Raw genomic sequence first — 19,658 nt, 5'->3', positions numbered from 1 at the left:
TCCCTCCCAGTGCCTCTGCAATCCACTCGCCTGATGCCACTTCTAAAATCCAGGCTGTAGGAAGGAATCTGGGAATGAAGAAACTGTTCTGTATCACAATTCTGGGGGTGGATACATACTTTATTGTATTTGTCGAAACCTAGAGAACTTTACTGTATGTAATGGGGTGGGGGTAGGGGGATGACCAGGAATAGTGAGAGGCCCAAAATGAAGGAGCAACTTTAACAAAGAACCTAACTGCATCACAGTCGATAATATCAGCATGCAGAAGTGGGAGGGAAGAAAAGAACCTGCTGAAGTCCCGGGAAGACACAGTTCTGACTGCAGGCTGTAAGGCCGCAGAGAGAGGAAACTTGCACATACTCTCCTCTAGTTGGTACAAAACCTGCTGAAATCTAAATAAGGTCTGTAATCTACTTAGCAGTATTACACCGGTGATAGCTGTTTTGTTTTGATGACTGTTATGATGATGCAAGGTGGTCAGGGTAAAACGGGTACCTGGAAACTCTGCTTTTTTGCAACTTCTCTGTAAGTTATAATCATTTCAAAATATAGTTAAATGAAAATACATGCTATCATTTAATAGTGTACAGCTACTAAATGAAATCGAGCCAGCACCTCGTAGGTAGAAAACACCTGTACCACGGCCCCGTCCTGCGGGCTGTGCCCTCTCTCACTGTCCGTGGTCTTGCAGCAAGAATTCCGTGCCCCACCGTTCTTCCCTCCCGTAGACCCCACAGCACCACCAGGAGCCCACCAGGCTCCTCCCAACACTCAGCCTTTCCCTCCTCCCCAGGGGGTCCCATCAAACTGTGTATCTACCTTGGTTCAAGGGCAGCTGAGGCAACTCCCGTGATCACAACCATCGTGCACATTCATAGAACTCCTGCATTTCACATTCAGTCCTAATTCTACTGTTAAGAGCCACCTTTCCAAACTGCCAGTTTAAGATCCACTTGGGCTCCCCCAACCGCGTGTCAAAGTTAACCTAAATCCCTCACGTTCCAACCTGTTTCTCCTGAGTCCTGTGTTATGCCGATGACATTCACCTTCTCTGCGAAAACATTAAAAACCCTCAGGCAGCATTTCACATGCTATGAAACAGACATGACTTCTGTAGGATCTTATTAGGCTTTTCACAAACACAAGGCTAAAATACACATAGTAAATGCTGGATTTTTCTACACTGAACAGATTCCTTTCAGCAGGACGACTAATTATCATGCTAACGAATATTCTAAATCTCTGAAAAGAGGAATGCAGTAGTCTCCAAATTCTGCTAACCAAAAGTCCTTTTTTCCCCTGATCCATAATATAAATGCCAAAATGATTTCCCAAAAGGCTATACCAATTTTTGTTGCTGCCGTTATCCATTAGAGCTATTTTAAGTGCATCCTGTCCCTCAACTTTATAAATATTTATTAGCAAATGTCTGAGGCAGCAAAAAGATAACTTATTATATACCAATTTCTACATTATTGATTATTAGAAAGTGTGAACTTTTTCCCATATGGTTTGCTTACCAGTTGTAAGAGAAGTATTTGTTCACTGAATAATGAATGGACGCACAGAGGGAGATGATGAATATCCTATATTTACTTCTTTCTGCTGCTACATGAGCTAACTTACCAACCTACGCTCTGGTCTCTTAGCTAATAGTAATAAGCAAAAGCATACAGAACCCATCCATACAGTTCCCTAAAATAAATTCGTTTCTATGGACAAACCCTGGTGAAGACAGCATTTAATGTCCCAGCTACACAAAATGCAGACAACAAGTAGGAGGACAAAACACCCGCCCTGCCAGCACTGGTCCATTCCAGCACCAACGTTCCCTTTGCTAAGACTTCTTTGTGTCAGAAAATGTTCCACTTAGGGGCGCCTGGATGGCTCAGCTGGTTAAGAGTCTAAGGCTCAGGTCATGATCCCAGGGTCCCCAGCAGGTTGCCTGCTTCTCCCTATCCTCCCCACTTGTGTTCTCTCTCTCTTAAATAAATAAATAAAACCTTTTAAAAAAAATTTTTAAAGAGAAAATTTTCAGACAGCCTGGGTGGCCCAGCGGTTTAGTGCCACCTTCAGCCCAGGATCAGGCCCTAGAGACCCGGGATCAACTCCTGCATCAGGCTCCCTGCATGGAGCCGGTGTCTCCCTCTGCCTGTGTCTCTGCCTCTCTCTCTCTCTCTCTCTCTCTCTCTCTCTCTCTCTCTCATAAATAAATAAAATCTTAAAAAAAAAAAAGAAAAGAAAATTTTCCACCTAAAAAATGAGGTTAACAGGGACATGGGGAGGACTGGTACTTAGCTAGATATTTAGAAAGAGTGTTGCCAAAATCAAACACACAGCACAAAAAGCACAGAAAATATCCAAGTCAAACAAGGAGTGGCCCCTGGTCAGAAAATTTCAAGGAATGTTCCTATTCTTTTCATCCCACAACCAAAAGGGAATCCTATAACTAGAGCCAGGACACCTACCTGGCTGAGCATTCAAGATTACAGTGTGGAGAACGGTTTGGGATTATTAACCTTCCTCGTCACAGGGCACCTGTACTTGAGCAAGAAAAGGAAAGCAGCTAAGTGGACAGCACTCTCAAGTGGGGAGGCTGATCCTGAGGGGCCGGGCGATGGAAGGTCCCTACACGGAGCTGTGAGCCTCAGTCAGAATCAGGGTTAAAGCTGGGGCACAAATCAAACCCACCAGGTCAGAACCAGGGTGGTAGATGGAAGAGATGCCCAGACAGAGGTGCAGTGGCACCCTCATCTAACTCCACTGGATCCCTACAGCTTCCAAACCACAGCAGAACTACATTGACACAGACACAGCACTTCAGAGTTTGCACAACTTCCCACAAACAGCAGCTCTCTCCTCTGCAGATGAGTGGAATGTCAGAGAAGGTCATACCTGAAAGATGTGCCTTCTCCAAATCCCCAGAGCCCAAGCAAGGGGAGCTCTAAGAATTTATATAAAACTCTTAAGTTTTGAGTTTTAGTTAATTTTTTTAAAAAATCAATCAATAATTAATGTTAATTTGAGGAAGAGAAAATAATGTATACCTCCATCCGTTTCAAGATTTTCACACTCACAAAGTGATTCTCATATAGGGTTTCCCATGAAGGATAAATATAGAAGAAATTACATCCTGAAGATGTGAATTTTCATACTGTTCCAGTCGCCTACACTTTGCTTTTAATCTCCCTCATTTAACTCTGTCACTACCCTTGGCATTCCCTATCATCGAAGCTACACTGTAAATTGGGAAAGACAAACGCAAACCTCCAGTTCCCAAGTCCATTTTATTTCATGTATTTATTTTGCCTTCATAAAACCAAATGCTCAAAATTTAATGTTAATGAGTTTTTAACTATCTCCCTAAGGCTCACAAATCTTTAAAAATTCTTGGGAGCCGTAATAAAAGATATAAATCACAGACCAAAAATATCATCAACCCAAATTCAATCCTATTGCCAGATTCCTGTGTAGTATCGATACCGGAACTCAGACCACATAAAAAAGCAGCTTACCTCCTCATCCAAGGAATAATAATTTTTTTTAAGATTTTATTTATTTTTTTGAGACAGAGGGAGAGAGATGGCATGCATGTGATCAGGAGGAGAGGCAGAGGGAGACGGAGAAAGAATGCCAAGCAGGCTCCAAGATCATGACCTAAGCCAAAATCAAGACTTGGATACTCAGCTGACTGAGCCACCCAGACACCCCATAATAATAATTTTGTACTGATGTAGTCTTCTAAAAATCAGACAGCTACACAGAAACCAACCCGGGCAGTATTATGGAAAGACTGGATGAGAGAAAGAAGAAAGTGAGTCATGCGAGAAGGTGAGCCCATCTGGGGCAGATGCCTTGCAAAGACCAAGAGTGGGGACAGCCGGCACAAGGATCTTGGTTTTGACACCATTCTTCACAAAAGGGAACTAGGGTTTCTTGGAGAAATGGCTGATTCTAGGGATCCCTGGGTGGCGCAGCGGTTTGGCGCCTGCCTTTGGCCCAGGGCGCAATCCTGGAGACCCGGGATCGAGTCCCACATCGGGCTCCCGGTGCATGGAGCCTGCTTCTCTCTCTGCCTGTGTCTCTGCCTCTCTCTCTCTGTGACTATCATAAATAAATAAAAATTAAAAAAAAAAAAAAAAGGCTGATTCTAGGATCAGGCAGGAAATGCACAAAATGACCCGGAGCATGTTGGTTGTGCCAGTAAATGAGTAAGTGTCCCCAAAACAACACACCTACACTGACAGGGTCATGTCAAAGGAATGCAAAGGTCAGCTGAAAGAGCTCCCTGTGGCCTAAGCTTGTACAATGTGAGCAACAAATAAAGTAGTATTGGATGATAACCCAAAGTATAAAATAAAAACCAGTGAGTCTATGATATGAAACTGAAAATATAAATGAGATAAAGCAGATAAATCTCCTGTGCAGAAGAATTCCAATTAACTTATGTAGATGCTCTGCTCTTATGGAGGTGAATCAACCCCAACCCCTAACTCCTTAAAGTGACTTTCTTCCAAAGAGGACAGTACAGAAAGGGGAGGGGGAAAAAGTAGCTTTAAGTGGAAACGTCTGACAACCACTCTCCAAGCCAGATGACCAAGGTCAACATCCACAGTGGTAACTCACCTGTACAGCCATGTCCCAGAAACATGCAACCTCAGCCTAACCACGAGAAAGGCACAGAACAAATCCCAGTTGCTGGACATTCTATAAAATACCCTGCCCACTACTCATCAAACCTGTAGGGTCATGAAAAACAAAGGAACTCTGAGAAAGCATCACAGCCAAGAAAGGAGAGGAGTAAGGAGACGGGATAACGAAATATAACATCCTGAAGAAAAAAAAAAAAAAAGAAATATAACATCCTGGATGGGATGCTGGGACAGGCTAGGGCATCAGGTAAAAACTGAAGAAATCGGAGACCTCAGGCCAACAGCATTACAAACAAGGCATTACTAAAATGTTTACCTAACAGCTCTGTATATATGGAGATTAATTTTCCCTTTTATCCTCTTACCAATAAGCTGCCTCAAGGTCAGCCACTGACTAATCAAAATGACTTAACAATTTTTAAACCAAAGTTGATTAGAAATAGAATTTCCCGGGGCACCTTAGCTGGCGCAGCCAGTGAAACGTGCGACCCTTGATCTCAGGGTTGTGAGTTCAAGTCTCACACTGGGTGCAGAGATTACTTAAAAAAATAAAATCTTTAAAACAAAACATAACAAACGGAGAAAAGGAAAGAAAAAAAAGACAAACGAAACAAAGAAATCGAATTTCCCAAAGTTTGCATATTCCATGCTTTCTGCATCCCAGTATGACTGGGATGATCTTCTGCTACCACAGATAGCCACAGACTATAAAGATGATAAATGACTTATTTGGTGTCTCTTTTTGCCTAATGGCAGACAATGTGACAAGTGGATCGCTGAAAATTTAATATATAAAACAACAGCCTAGGGGGCAGCCCAGGTGGCTCAGCAGTTTAGCGCCACCTTCAGCCCAGGGCCTGATCTGGAGACCCAGGATTGAGTCCCATGTCAGGCTCCCTGCATGGAGCCCACTTCTTCCTCTGTTATCTCTGCTTCTCCCTCTCCCTCTCCCTCTCTCTCTCTCTCTCTCTGTGTGTGTCTCCATGAATAAATAAAATCTTTAAAGATAATAATAATAAAATAAAATAAAACAATAGCCTATAAAAAAAAATTAGGTTCCTCCGGGGGCACCTGGAGGGCTCCGCTCCGTTGGTTAAGCACCCAACTCTTGATTTCGGCTCAGGTCATGATCTCAGGGTGCTGGGATCCAGCCTGGCATCCGGCTCTGCACTGGACATGGAGCCTGCTTGAGATACTCTCTCTCCCTCTGCCCCTACCCACCTTGAAAAAAAAATCCTCCTAAATAAAGATTTGGTTGTGCAGGTCACATGGAAATAAATGAATTGTTTACACCTCTCACCATGATGTAGGTATCTTCTATTAAAGTCACTCTTTCCTTCCATGATAGCATTGTAAATGGAATCTGCTGTTCCAAACTTTAGCAGCCATAAATAGAAATTGCTGCTTCCCTTTAAATAAATTATATGCAAAATAATTTCCCAATCATATACTAAAATCCACATATATCACAAAGCCAATGTAATTAATGGCCCATATGCAGGAAACAGAACAAGGTGTACATCTAAGTTTTCCTAATTGTGATAAAATACACACACCACAAAATTTACCATCTTAACTAAATAATTTTTTTAAAGTAGGCTCCACACTCAGTGTAGAGCCCAATGCAGGGCTTTAACTCACAACCCTGAGACCAAGCCCTGAGCTGAGATCAAGAATCAGAGACCTAACCAACTGAGGCATCTATGCACCCTCTTTTTTTAAAGATTTTATTTACTTATTAATTAATTTATTTATTTATTTATGACACAGGCAGAGAGAGAAGCAGGCTCCATGCAAGAAGCCCAAGTGGGACTCGATCCCATGACTCCAAGATCGCACCCTGGGCCGAAGGCAGGTGCTCAACCATTGAGCCACCCAGGAGTCCCTGCACCCCTTAACTATATAATTTTTTATAAGAAGAGTATATAAAAATAATAAAATCAAAAAATACTACCATTACTAGCGGAAGACCTGCAGAGGAATAAAAAACAAATAATTGAACTTTCCCCGAACGTAGGCTAAAAATGTCTTAAAAACCTCTACATGGCGATTTCTAAATGCACACATTCTCCAAGGTTTGGACTTCAGACTTGATACATATACTCTCTCTCCCTCTCTCTCACAAACAACTGACTCACGAAACACTTGCACATCATCCAATAGTCACTCACTTCAGAGAGTTCAAAACTAATTTTTGTTTTTTTGTTTTTCTGAGATATCCAGTTAAAGGGCCCGGGGGGATATTTACAATCCTATGTCATTCAGGTCTCTTCCACTGGGTTCTCCATCTATTCCTCAAAATCAGACTTCCCTCTCCCTACACTGTTTTTCTCTCAGCCACTAAAATTAAGAATATCACCTCTAGGGCAGCCTTGGTGGCTCAGCGGTTGAGCGCCGAGTTCAGCCCAGGATGTGATCCTGGAGACCCAGGATCGAGTCCCACGTCAGGCTCCCTGCATAGAGCCTGCTTCTCCCTCTGCCTGTGTCTCTGCCTCTGTGTGTGTGTGTGTCTCTCATGAATAAATAAAATCTTAAAAAAAAAAAGAGTATCACCTCTATTTCTCTCCCACCAAGTCCTGCACATTCTCCTCAGTCCCATCACATGCATGCTCTCTAGAACACCTTCCCTGCTCTACTTGTGGACCATGTCACCTTACCCTAGACAAAGACAACACCCATTTCAACATTGTCTTATTCAGAACAGCCAGATTCACCTTTCTAAATTCTATTTTAACCCAATTAATCAATCCCCTCTATACAAAATCCTCAAATCACTTTCCAAACTACAGCCAAACTCCTTGGCCTGACACCGAAGACTATCCAGCTGGGCGAGGGCCACACACTTCCCTGGGGCAGCCCAGCAAGTATCTCCTACAGATGCATCTTTCCTTTTCAGGTCACACTATTTTCTGGCCCAGAATCCCCCCAACACACACCCTGCTCCATCAGCCACGCATAGGAACCCATTCCTCAGGTTTCTCTCACAGAAGAGTCTCAACTTCATCATCTTCAAAATGGAAACCAACAGTAAACAGCCACCGCACAGGACTGCTGCATAAGTCAAAATAAGTAATATATATGGAGAGCACCAAACACATCAGCATCAACCTGCTCTTTTCTTCTTCTCTTTGTTGATCTGTTAGAACAGTAAAACAAAAGAGGAAAAAAAAAGAAAAATGTGTTTTTGAGGCAAGAAGGTGAAGTAGCTTGGAGGTAATGGTTTGGCTGGAGGAAAAGGAGGACATTTTACAGAGCGATGGCACTCGTTCCTTACTAAGTCTCATCTCACTTCACAGTATATGGCCTCTCTCCCACTGCAGAGGTGCCCCCAGTCCAAGCATCGGCCATCGTTAGGGTGGCCTGGAGTTTGTACATGGACAAAGAATGCAGTTTCCTCTGGAAAGGCAGCAGAATTTCAACTCACAAAGCAAAATCCCTCAATAGGTCTGTCTCTCTGACTGTCCCATAACCCTTTGTCCTCATTTCAAAAGTCTGTCTTCCCGGTCAAGCATGCCCAAGAACTAGTTGCAATCTCAACAACTCCTTGCCCAACCTTGGCCCGACCCACACCACTAGACCACATTCACACACTGACTGGACACAACAGCAGGCCATGGCTCATAGACTGGGCCCCATGAGAGGCCAAGCACCAGCAGGAGCAGCCACAACACGTCAAGGCAAATGAAAGCCAGGCCAAGAGCCCTCAGTATAATCCTCCAGCCAGGAGCCCCACTCAGAGGAGCAGTCACCAAGTCCCACACCAATGAATCAACACTCCAAGAGAAGTCAGAGAAGGGGATGGACAAAGTGGGCTCAGAGAAAAGTCAAAGCAAAGGGGGCCAAGACCCCATCACATTGCAGAATTATCTACCCAGAGTCACCTAGTTCTCTGGAAAGTTGAATGGCTGCCCTTTCTTCATGGAAAGAGGAAGGGAGGCGGCCATGGGGGTGGGAAAGAAGATCGGGGTCTGGCGGCTATGAAGGCAGGGTGACACAGGGAAAGGGCTCCCTGGCAGCCACCCCAAGAAGAGGTTAGCATCTGCGCAGGATGACCTCTGAGGTCATGCTAAGTTGTGACCCCACTCTAGCGGGTGTGCTGGTCATCCCTTCCAACAGGTGCGCATTTGTGCGTGTGTCCTCTCTCCCCAACTGGTTCAGTCCATGCTCTACAACCGCCAACAGCAATGCTCTCCTGAGAGCAAGTGTTGACTGAGCAGTGACGTATGAGAGTAAAAACTACTAAGCGACTGAGGGGTGCCTGGCTGGCTCAGTTGGTGGAGCGTTCAACTCTCGATCTTGAGATCAGGAGTTTGAGCCCTATGCTGGGTGTAGAGATTACTTTAAAAAAAAAAAAAAGATCTTAAAAAAAAGTTATTAAGCAACTGAAAGCAGACTACTTTCACAAGCACACAGCCTCTACCTCCTCCACCCACAAAATAACCTGGGGACCTGGATTCGAAGGCTGACCCTCCAGTTCCGTGTCAGCTCCCCTGTACAACCACTCCTCAGACACCTGAAAACTGCTAGAAGCCAAGAAGACAGGAAGGCAACTGATCTAGGCTTGGCAATTTCCAGCTTCCAAAAGATCCAGGTCCGGGTCAAGCAAAGACATTAAACAAGGGAATAAAAAAGAGGGAGAGAAAGAGAAAGAGAGGGAATGTGGAAGAAAATTGTCATGTCTATCAGGGGCACGCCAGTCAATCCCTGGAATGCAGAAGTAGAAAAACAGGCAGGGCGTTTTTTGTGTATTAATATTTTGTACCGGGCAAGAGCTTCCCGTGAAACATTTTGACTGAATTCATGGGTTTCTTTCCTTCCCTCCTGAAATCCTACAAAGATGACATTAAAGTATTTTTAAAAAGCTAAAAAATAGCAAATACAGACAGAAAGTATCTGGTACTGCTCAGGACTGGGGGCGCTGAGAGCAGTGAGGAAGGACAGTCCTTCTCTCTGGGGGATCAAAAGTGCTCCAAGTGACCATGAAGACAGCTACCCAACTCTGTGTGTACAAAGCAGAACCACTGTACCCTGCACATGGGTGAACTGTATCTCTAAATAAAGTCCTTACCAAAAACTACCTGGATCATATACCCACACAAGGCAAGGACAGCAAGAAGGGAGTCAAATCAACTTAAGACACCAACAAAGTTTTAGGAAAAGGAGGAGGACAGAGGGGTGGCAGCTGGCTTAGTAGGGTCACGAAGTTACAACCCAAGGTCATGCAGGAGGCTGCCAAGGAGACGGGACAGTTGGTCCTAGGGAACATCAATTTTTTTTTAAGACTTTATTTATTTATTCATGAGAGACACAGAAGAGAGGCAGAGACACAGGCAGAGGGAGAAGCAGGCTCCATGCAGAGAGCCTGATGTGGGACTCGATCCCAGGACCCCAGGATCAGGATCTGAGCTGAAGGCAGACACTCAACTGCTGAGCCACCCAGGTGCCCTGGTCCTAGGGAACTTGAAAGAAGCTCAGGCCTTGGACTCAGCAAAGGAGACACCATGTATGGCAGGAGGAGGAGGCTAGGGCTCAAATAGGGAGTGGATAAAGAGCCCGTGTACAACTTCCTGGCCCCCTGCAAGCTAGCACAGCCAGGGGAGGGCAAGGAGAAAATTCTGCAGGTCATCTGAGCCACAGAGGCTTGGGATTCAGAGCCACAGGTGTGAAGTAGCAGACAGAAAGCCAGGCCTGTGGCCTTCCGTATGGACAAATCTCCGAAGAAATGAAGGCTCCAATGAGAAGATCCCAGATGCTGACTTGTGGGATCCTGCAATGAGGGGTCCAGCTCTGTGAGTAATCACAGAACCCCCGCCCCCCCCGAAGGACAGTCTCATGGGGAAGCGAGAGCTTCCAATCAGCTTTTCACGGCCTCATCCTTAACTCAAGACTGTCACATCTGAGGAAATGCCTCCAACAGGAAAGAGACCAGAATAAATAAAGAATTAAAAAACAGAAAGAGGACAGAAGTGCTGCAAAGAGTGGAAGAATGTATACACAAATAATGTCCTCAGAGGAAACAGAATAGGACGTTATGGAAAACAAGCGCCCAGAGAAGAAGGATGAACTTCTAGAAATAATAAATAACTGAAATAAAAGATAAAATGGGTAAAAATAAATAAGTAAAGTCAAGGAATGCAGACTTGAAAAGAGATCCAGACAACGAAAGGGAAAAGGCATGAATATTAAAAGTTCAATCCAGTTGGTCCAACATCTGACTTAATAAGAGTGTTTCAGAAAGAAAAAATAAAGACTGAGCGTTATCAAAGAGAAAATACAGGAATATCTCCCAAGACTAAAGGGGCCAAGTCTTGGGACGCTGGGGACTGCACAGGGCTGCCAGATAAAATAGAGGATGCCCAGTTCAATCTGAATTTCAGATAAACAATGATTTGTCTTTTCGTAGAAGTACGTTCCATTGTTTATCTGGGCATCTTGTTATTTTCTATTTGCTAAATCTAGCAAACCCTCTACTTCTCATGGCCTAGCACATCAAACAAACAGTCTGTGGCAGGGCAAAATTAAACAACCACCCCAAAATTTAAGAAATACAAAAACAACTGTGCGCTGTTTCCTGTGCCGCGGGCTTACTCGGGTTCCCCCATTGGCCCCTGGAGTACTCAGCACCCTTGTCTCCAGACAGAAGGGGGCCCTGCCCTGGGCTTGGGCTTTAGACAGCTATTTATCTCAAGTACTAAACAGAAATTTGTTGTTGTTGTTGTTTTTCTCTTCGGTCTCTTATGAGTTTCATTTTGTTTTTGTTTTTTTCTTTAATTTTGGAAAGTGGCTGGGTAAATAAGAATTATACCAGAGACAGGGCAGTAGGGAAGGTGTGTGTGGATATGGAGACCACAGCTTCCGCCCTGGGGTACCAGAGCTCCCTGACTCCCAGGGGCACCAAGGCCCAAGTTTACAAATGCCTGCATGTTTTCAATCACAAGGGTTAAGTGGGAGAGAAGTTCTAGAAAATTATGCTGGATGGAGACTCCACCCATCCAGGCTCCCTGGGAAGCAGCTGGGTCCCAGAGGCTCCGGCCCAGCTGCCACCTGCTCCCTCGGCTCCCAGGGCTGCTGGGAGGATGAGGGCACCTTCAGACTTTGGGACCTGAGGGGCAGGCTCCCAAGGCCATGGATGGGAATGGGGACCGGGCCCCAGATACAGCTGGATTTAAACCTTTTAAATATTTAGACATATGGTATATACCTTTTAAATATTTAAATATGTCTTTTAAATATTTCATTATACCTTTTAAAAATTTAGCCAGCTGGTCTTCTATAGTTTTGCCCCAGGCTCTGCTCTGCAACAGCAAGGCGTGGCCTGGGGCCCATTATTACTATTACTATTATTATTATTCTTACTTTATAGGCCAGGCAGAGAAAGTTTCAGGATCTTGCTCAAGGACACATGGCCAGTAAATGTTAAGAGGATGGACAAAAACCCACACCTTCGGCCTCCATAGCCCAGGCTTGTGACCTCCATCAGGATAGTCAGGAGGTAACATCTAAAATGAAGTCCAAAGTTAGCACTGTGAGGTATTATTCAGAAACCAGAGAGTCAATTAACAGAAGATCAAAAAGGTGAAATTAACCGTCCACAGGGCTGAGGACTGGAAGACTTTGTTGGTATTCCTCTAAAGCTGTGTCCGTGTTTTCACAAAAAATTGAAACTGTTAGAAATCGTGAGGTTATGATCTTAATTTCACATCTCCTCCCTCAATAGAAACAACTTAAAAAAAAATCACTCTGCTCCTCAAAGCATTTCTCAAAAAAAAAAAAAAATTTGCATAAAATCTACTCATGGCTTTACCTAATGCAAATGCAAATCTGTCACAATTAGAAAGCAGTTCACTAATTGTAACCCTTAGGGCATGACTGCATTTAGTGTGGTCTTAAAAGCTGTTTACAGTGAAATATGGCATATTCCATTACTTGTCGGAAAAAAGTGTTACATAACTGAAAACCCAGAAATAGTCATTTTTTTATTGCAAAATTAGGTTTCATGAATATTCAGGAAGAATTTTTAAATGTATTTTTCTTTTTTTAGGTCTCTCTTCTCCCAACCTCAGTGCATTGAGAAGACCCTTCCCCAGTGAGAATTTAAAAAAAAAAAAAAAGAAGGAAGGAAGGAAGGAAGGAAAGAAAGGTGCGGGGGAGGGCTCAGCCTCCAACTACTTTTGGATCACGTATTCTAGAAAACCACACAGCTCATAAAAAAGTATTTGTTTAATTCGGAAGCAGTTGAACCTTTCTGTCAAAACTACCAAACCTAAGAGCACATGTAATGAAATGTTAATGACAATCCCCCCTTACACCGGGGTGAGTATCAAAGAGAAATTCCAACCCGGAGAATTTTTTTTTGTGTGTTTCTGTTCGAGCCCTGGGGAGGGAGAAACAGAGAGAAAAAAGAAAAAGGCTTACAACCTAAGACTTGACCCCAGAACAAAACCATGGCCCTTTGAAGAATGCAGTCGTGTAGCCTTTTATGTCTCTAGCTAACCAGGCCGCCCGATTTAAAATGTGAGGTCACACGGGGCTCCGGTCTCATCTCCCAGCTTGTTCTCTTGCTGGTTTACCTCCGTTCGCTCCATTCCTGAGCCTCATCTGACTTTCAACCCGTCAAAGCCTCCTGAAGCCTCCTCGAAATGAGCAATCCCGACCTGCTTCAACCTGTTCAGTTGTTTTGATCTTTCTAACATTTATCGACATCGCCCATCATTGTTTTATTTATATAACACCTTTAAAGAGGGACCGGAAATGGTTTGTAGTAAGAGGTACATAAGGACCAAAAATTCTGCAGAGGAAGAAAGGCATCCCCTTGACACCAGTGTCTGAAAGGCGTGTGCTGCAACCTTCCTTTCTCAGTTTCCACCCCAGACACCAGGGACGGCTCCACGGGACCCCAGCACACAGGCCGGATAAAAACTGCTGCATTTCCACTCAAGGGGAGGTGCCTGCAACAGGCCAATACACAGAGGCGCAAAGCAGAGCAGAGCCTACCAGTGTGGGGGAAGGTGGGAAGGAAAGTTATCATTTAACCGGTACAGAGTTTTTGTTGGGGGTGATAAAAAAGTTTTGCAGACAGTGATGTATTTAATGCCACTGGGCTGTATACTTACGGATGGTTAGAAGAAAACCCATGATGTTACACAGATGTTACCCACAATTACCAAAAACAAAAAACAAAAAGAAAAAACTGCACTGACCAGAGAGGAACGGGGAGGACAAGTAATGATGGATTTTAAAATGAAGATTTTAGAGGGGCGTCTAGTTGGCTCAGTTGGTTAAGCGTCTGACTCTTGATCTCAGCTCAGGTCCTCATCCCAAGGTCCTAAGTTCAAGCCCCACATTGGGCTCCACGCTGGGCACAGAGACTACGAAAGAAAGAAAGATAGAAAAACAGACAGACAGAAAGAAAGAAAATGAAGATTTTGGAAATGCATTCCAATGTCCAGTACCCTTTTTGTGACCATCTTCAGGGAAATAGCCTGATAAATATCAGCAAAGGACTCGTAACCCTTAGCAAACAGCAGTCTGAGGGGCACAGGGCCCTGATTTCGAGCATTCATCCATTTCTGTGTTTAGGTACTCCCACCACGATAGGTTTCAGATTACTAATACGTCGCTGATGTGCCTAAGAGGAGGTACATGCAGTGGGCGAGCGAGCCAGTGAGGGGCAGCTCCAACACACAGCCACATCCCTGTTCCCCAAAGGAAGGAAGGAAGATTCTGGAGTAAAATGGTTAAATAACATTTAAACTGGTTTCCTTACCACAAGGTTTCCCTAAATCTTCATCCCCACCATCTTTTGAGATTTTTTTTTTAAAGATTTATTAGAGAGAGAGAACACTCGAGGGAGCACAAACAGGTGGAGGAACAGATTGAGAGGGAGAAGCAGACTCCCTGCTGAGCAGGGAACCCAATGTGGGACTGAATCCCAGGACCAGGACAGTGGGATCAAGACCCAAGCCAAAGGCAGACATTTAACAGACTGAGCTATCCAGGCACCCTCATTAATAAACATTTTTGAATCAGAAAGAGGTATTGGAGTATGAAACGTTTACCAAATCTATTTGACTCTCTTTTTCTTCTAAGAGCAACTCAGAGGTACCCCATTACCCCATGTCTTTTGGGAAACATGGCTGTAAAGAAGTGAGTCTACTCGTTGGCAGCCCGCAAGCAGACACCATTCCACAAAGCACAGATGGCAGGGTGTCCAGAAGATGCCTACTGCTCTGCAGAGTGCCACCGATACCAGGTGTGACCAGGGCACCCTAGCAGACAATCCATGTGGGGAAAGCCAATTTGGATCGAACTTACAGAACAATTTATACAGAATAGCCCAAAACGAGCCTCTGCTCACCGGCCCTATGCCACAGGGTTTGAGGGAAGAAAGGGAAAGTTTGGGTAGATGCCTTTGGTCTTTCCCGTGGAATGGAATATCAACTTCTCTCCAGGACCCAGAACACATCTCTTATGATTCCAATTACCCCCAAGGCCTTAATATAGGTTAACTTCTAAAATACTCCAGGTAGGGTGCAGTATGAATCTAGATAAAGCTGCCAAGATACCTACAGAAAACTGATAAACCAGCTCAGTTCACAGAATGCCAAGGAGTGCCTAAACACAGAGGAAGACCAAGTCTAATGGAAATGAAGCTGGTAAAAGGAGGATCAGAACTGCAGAAAAGGCAAATGATTAATTAATTCCTTAGGGAAGGATAAGGAGGTCAATAATCTTAAAGCCTCGCAAATTAACACCCAGAAAAAGCCACGGTTTATTGGATTTGATTAGTAAGAATATTATTTTCACTTATTATTTCAACCCCTCCTAAACAGAGGAAAGGCCTTCTGTGATGAAAATCACATATTTATGCTTCCTGGCAAAAGTGCTGAGAATGACAAGGCCATTACTGCCCATTGATGGGCAGTAAGAACGAGACAGAAGCAATCTGCCACAAAGGGACCGGCAAGACGCAGGGGGGCCACAGAGCCACTCCTCCTCGAGTCTAGAATCAGAGGAGGGGATCCCTGGGTGGCTCAGCGGTTTAGTGCCGCCTTCGGCCCAGAGCGCGATCCTGGGGTCCCCAGATCGAGTCCCACGTCGGGCTCCCAGCATGGAGCCTACTTTGCCCTCTGCCTGTGTCTCTGCCTCTCTCTCTCTCTCTGTCTCTCATGAATAAATAAAATCTTAAAAAAAAAATAGAATCAGAGGAAATGGTTGTCCCACCTCGCAACCAAAGACAGTCCACACAGGACAAGGAAAAAGCCACAGTGACCCTGGTGAACATGTTGGGAGCTTTTCTGAAGGATCAGGCTACTCTGGAACCACTCAGCTATAAGTAAAAACAAGCCTACCAAGGCACCACGCAATCACTACTCTCTCGGTTACACACACAAGAAGCATGAGAGAGAGGGGGAATATTTAGAGAGAAAGAGAAGATTAAGGCCAACCATTTCATGGGTAAGCCAGGTCTTCGGGCAATTCTAACAGATCGAGTAATAAGCACTTAGGTCCAGAAACGTATACAGCTTCCCAATTAGCTCATTTCTAAGAACGAAGGGTTATCCGTACTCTATGATAGAAAAAGATTCATTGAGGTCTGAAGTAACGCAAAGAAACTTCCAATTATTCTTTTTTTTTTAACCTTTGAAGTACAGATCAGAAAGTGCTGATCTGATAAGCTGGATTAGCCAACCTGCTGTCTTTATTGACAAGCATTCCTTAAGACTTTCTGTCCACGGGGGCGCCTGGGTGGCTCAGTCGGGTGAGCATCTGACTCCTGGTTTCATTTTTTTTTTTTTTATGTGACTCCTGGTTTCAGATCAGGTCATGATCTCATGGTCTTGAGATCGGGCCACATGTCGTCAGGCTCCACACTAGGCACGGAGCCTGCTTAAGATTCTCTCTCTCCCTCTCCCAACGTTCCACCCCTATCTTCCTCCCTCCCTTCTGCTGACTGGATGCTGCTGAAACTACAGGTTGAGAACCCCACCAACTCATCCACCAGCCAGAGAACCTGGAGTTCTTTCATGCCATTGTTACAGTAATGGCATCTCACTGCCTACAGCTCAATCACCTCCTGCTCCAGGGAGGTTCTAGCCAATGTAACGTCTCAGATTCAAAAATCTCCATGTAAACACTGCCACTCCATTAGAAGCACCTCTTAACTGAAATGCTAAGGTAGCATCTTTGAAAAAAAGCTCTATTTAGCCAAAGGGCTGCCTTTTATTTACTCAAAATAAAAATAATACTTTTCTTTCATCCCTAGATTTTGAAACCATTTTTATTGTAAGAGTAGTATATGCTCTTCGTCAATCCTCTAAAACCCAAAAATAGAAGCAAAAGTCTTTAGGAAGCCCACTAGTCAGAGGTAAGCTCTGATAACATTTGAGATATACAGAATTCTAAATGCATACATACGCATAAATATAAATACACATATACATTTTTAACATAATAGGCTTTGTCACATTCAACAATATCTTTCCGTGTCTATGCATGTTTCCATCATGCCGGACATATGTTCATGTTAATTCAGTGCATACATTTGTTCAAGAATACCCTTTTAAATTTAGATTTTGATATTTTCCAAAAAGATTTTGCCAAGGCAAGGAACCACGAGAGAGACCTTTCTTGGAGAATTCTTGCAAAAATAAGAACACTTCAAAAAATAACCTTTAAGATATACAGTGTTGAGTTTCACCCATTTGCTTTAAAATTCTGAAGATGTATTTTTAACTCATGTGGTAAAATGAAAGATGAAGGAAACAGACATTAAAGTCATTTACTCTCACTCTTAAATCATAACCCTTATGTTTAGCTTCTGTCGTTCTATCCATCGAGAGATGACAAATTCTTGACTTCACAGTAAACTAGGCTTCTCTGTGGATAAGCATTTATTCATAAATGTGCAATATATTTATCTGTATTTATCCATATCTGATATCTCAGTACGCTTTCACTTCCACTTTCCGAAGGGATCTTAGCCTGAAGGGAAGCCTTATCAAAATAAGCTACTTCCCCCAGTTCAAGGAGAGGATGAATCCAGAAGCTCACCAAGCTTCAAGAGAAAAGGCAAACACTGGTTGAGGATGCGAAAGAAATTCATATGAGTCAGCAATTTTAAAAAAAGAACTGGTCAGAAAGACATATTAAGGTAGCTAGTCAACTCTCTAAGGTACCCTGAGTCAAACTTTTAAGTCAAATTCCTATTTTAAGTCAAGAGGCTTCTTACATATGCAAAACCACAGACCAAAACCCAAGTATAAGAAAACTTTTTAACCCCATTTATAAAGCACAACCCATTTATCTGCTGATTTTTAAATGTTCCTAAGTACAAGGGTCCCAGGTCCCAGGACACCTGAATGGCTCAGCAGTTGAGCTTCTGCCACAGTCCCCAGATCGGGCTCCCTGCATGGAGCCTGCTTCTCCCTCTGCCTCAGTCTCTGCCTCTGTGTGTCTCTCATGAATAAATAAATTAAATCTTTAAAAAACAAAAGGGTGGGGGGAGTCCCAGGTCCCTCTAAAAAAGAAGGAGCAATCTGCCTAAGAGATCCAAGGGATGAGGAAGAGGAAGAGAGGCAGGGAAAGGGGAGGGGAGGCGGCTGAGGAGGGGTAAGGGAAAGGGAGGAGGTGGGAGGAGGGACAGGGAGAGGAATAGGGTGTGGGTACAGAGAGACATACACAATTAAAATAGTGGCTGGTGATGATACAGGTCATACTTGAAATGCAATTAATATTATACTTTTTGTTACATTTTTCTATTTCTCAAAAAAGAGAGGAGGAGAGAGAGAAAAGAATTCTTTTACCAGACCAATTGAGGCTGATGAGAATTTTAGCAAGCAGATAACAGATACCATTAAAAGTTTAAAAAAAAAGAAATACCTAGAAGTCGTTAAACAGGTAATAACCACCCTTCCAGGGAAGAAATGGGGCCCTGGGCACACTAACTGCCCTATGGGTAGAAGAAAAGCAAATGTTTGGATAAGCCCAGGTTATAACAGTTAAAGTACTGACAAGAGTACTTAATTTTATTTAGGAGTTTATATTTCTTAAGCACCTGCTCTACGTCTGGAAAAAATGTCCTTTTAAATCGAACGTTCAAGTTAATGTGACTGCTATTCTCTTAATAACTGTATATTATAGAAAATGTAAAATATGTATGAAGAGCCAAAGTAAAAGTACTATGAAGAAAAAGTAAAATACATAACATATGGATATACGTTCCACGGCTCAAGAAAGACAATCCGATGGCTTTCAGGTAAAGCCTGAACAAGCACCCTTTATTTGTGCCAGCTACCTGGGAACAGGGAAGGAACTTCAGGGCTTCTCTACCTCTATCTAAATAACTTCAGATCTTTTAACTCTTGCATGTTACCTAAATGCGTGGGGAGAAAAAAGAAAATCAAGAAAAGAGAAAATATAGTCCATACTAGGCTGAAAGAGGGGCCAGGAGAGGCAAACATTCAGATACACTCTCACTTAAAAACAAAACAAAACAGGGCAGCCCGGGTGGCTCAGCGGTTTAGCGCCGCCTTTGGCCCAGGGCGTTGGGGACCCGGGATCAAGTCCCACATCAGGCTCCCTGCTTGGAGCCTGCTTCTCCCTCTGCCTGTGTCTCTGCCTCTCTCTCTGTGTCTCTCATGAATGAATAAATAAAACCTTTTAAAAATATATAAATAAATAAAACAAAACCAAAAAACCTCGAAATGAAAATATCAGATTTCATATTCACAAAATTAGAAAACACATGATATTGAGCCACAATAGGATATGTTCAAAACGGCCCTTTCATGTGGAATTAAGAGATTTAATATTTAGTTTTCCTTCGTACTTTGCTAAAATCACATACAAATTCCAAAACACTCAGTTTCCCACATTTTCCTCTATAAAGAAAACTATCTAAGGGGTGCCTGAGTGGCTCAGTCAGTTAAGCGCCTGACTCTCTTCTGCTCAGGTGGTGATCTCAGGATCATGAGATCAAGTCCCACGTGGGGCTCTGTGCTC

The 19,658-nt window shown here is 43.5% G+C and overlaps 1 protein-coding gene across 11 annotated transcripts in view; it reads right to left on the bottom strand.

Moving 5' to 3' along the window:
• LOC129495442 (zinc finger protein 532) overlaps positions 1–19,658 on the bottom strand; it is a 107,535-nt gene that overhangs the window by 66,634 nt on the left and 21,243 nt on the right. The window contains exon 3 of one of the 11 annotated variants that reach the window (XM_055302931.1): positions 13,856–14,023. The exons of the other annotated variants lie outside the window; for them this stretch is intronic. The gene's annotated coding sequence lies outside the window, so the exon portion shown is untranslated. The remainder of the gene's footprint in view (positions 1–13,855; positions 14,024–19,658) is intronic. 11 annotated transcript variants of the gene reach the window in all.

Source organism: Nyctereutes procyonoides, unplaced genomic scaffold, assembly GCF_905146905.1.
Source record: "Nyctereutes procyonoides isolate TBG_1078 unplaced genomic scaffold, NYPRO_anot_genome, whole genome shotgun sequence".
NCBI classification, from domain to species: domain Eukaryota; kingdom Metazoa; phylum Chordata; class Mammalia; order Carnivora; family Canidae; genus Nyctereutes; species Nyctereutes procyonoides.
The sequence above is the reverse complement of the archived record's forward strand: the minus strand, read 5'-3'. Positions and strand labels throughout refer to the sequence as shown.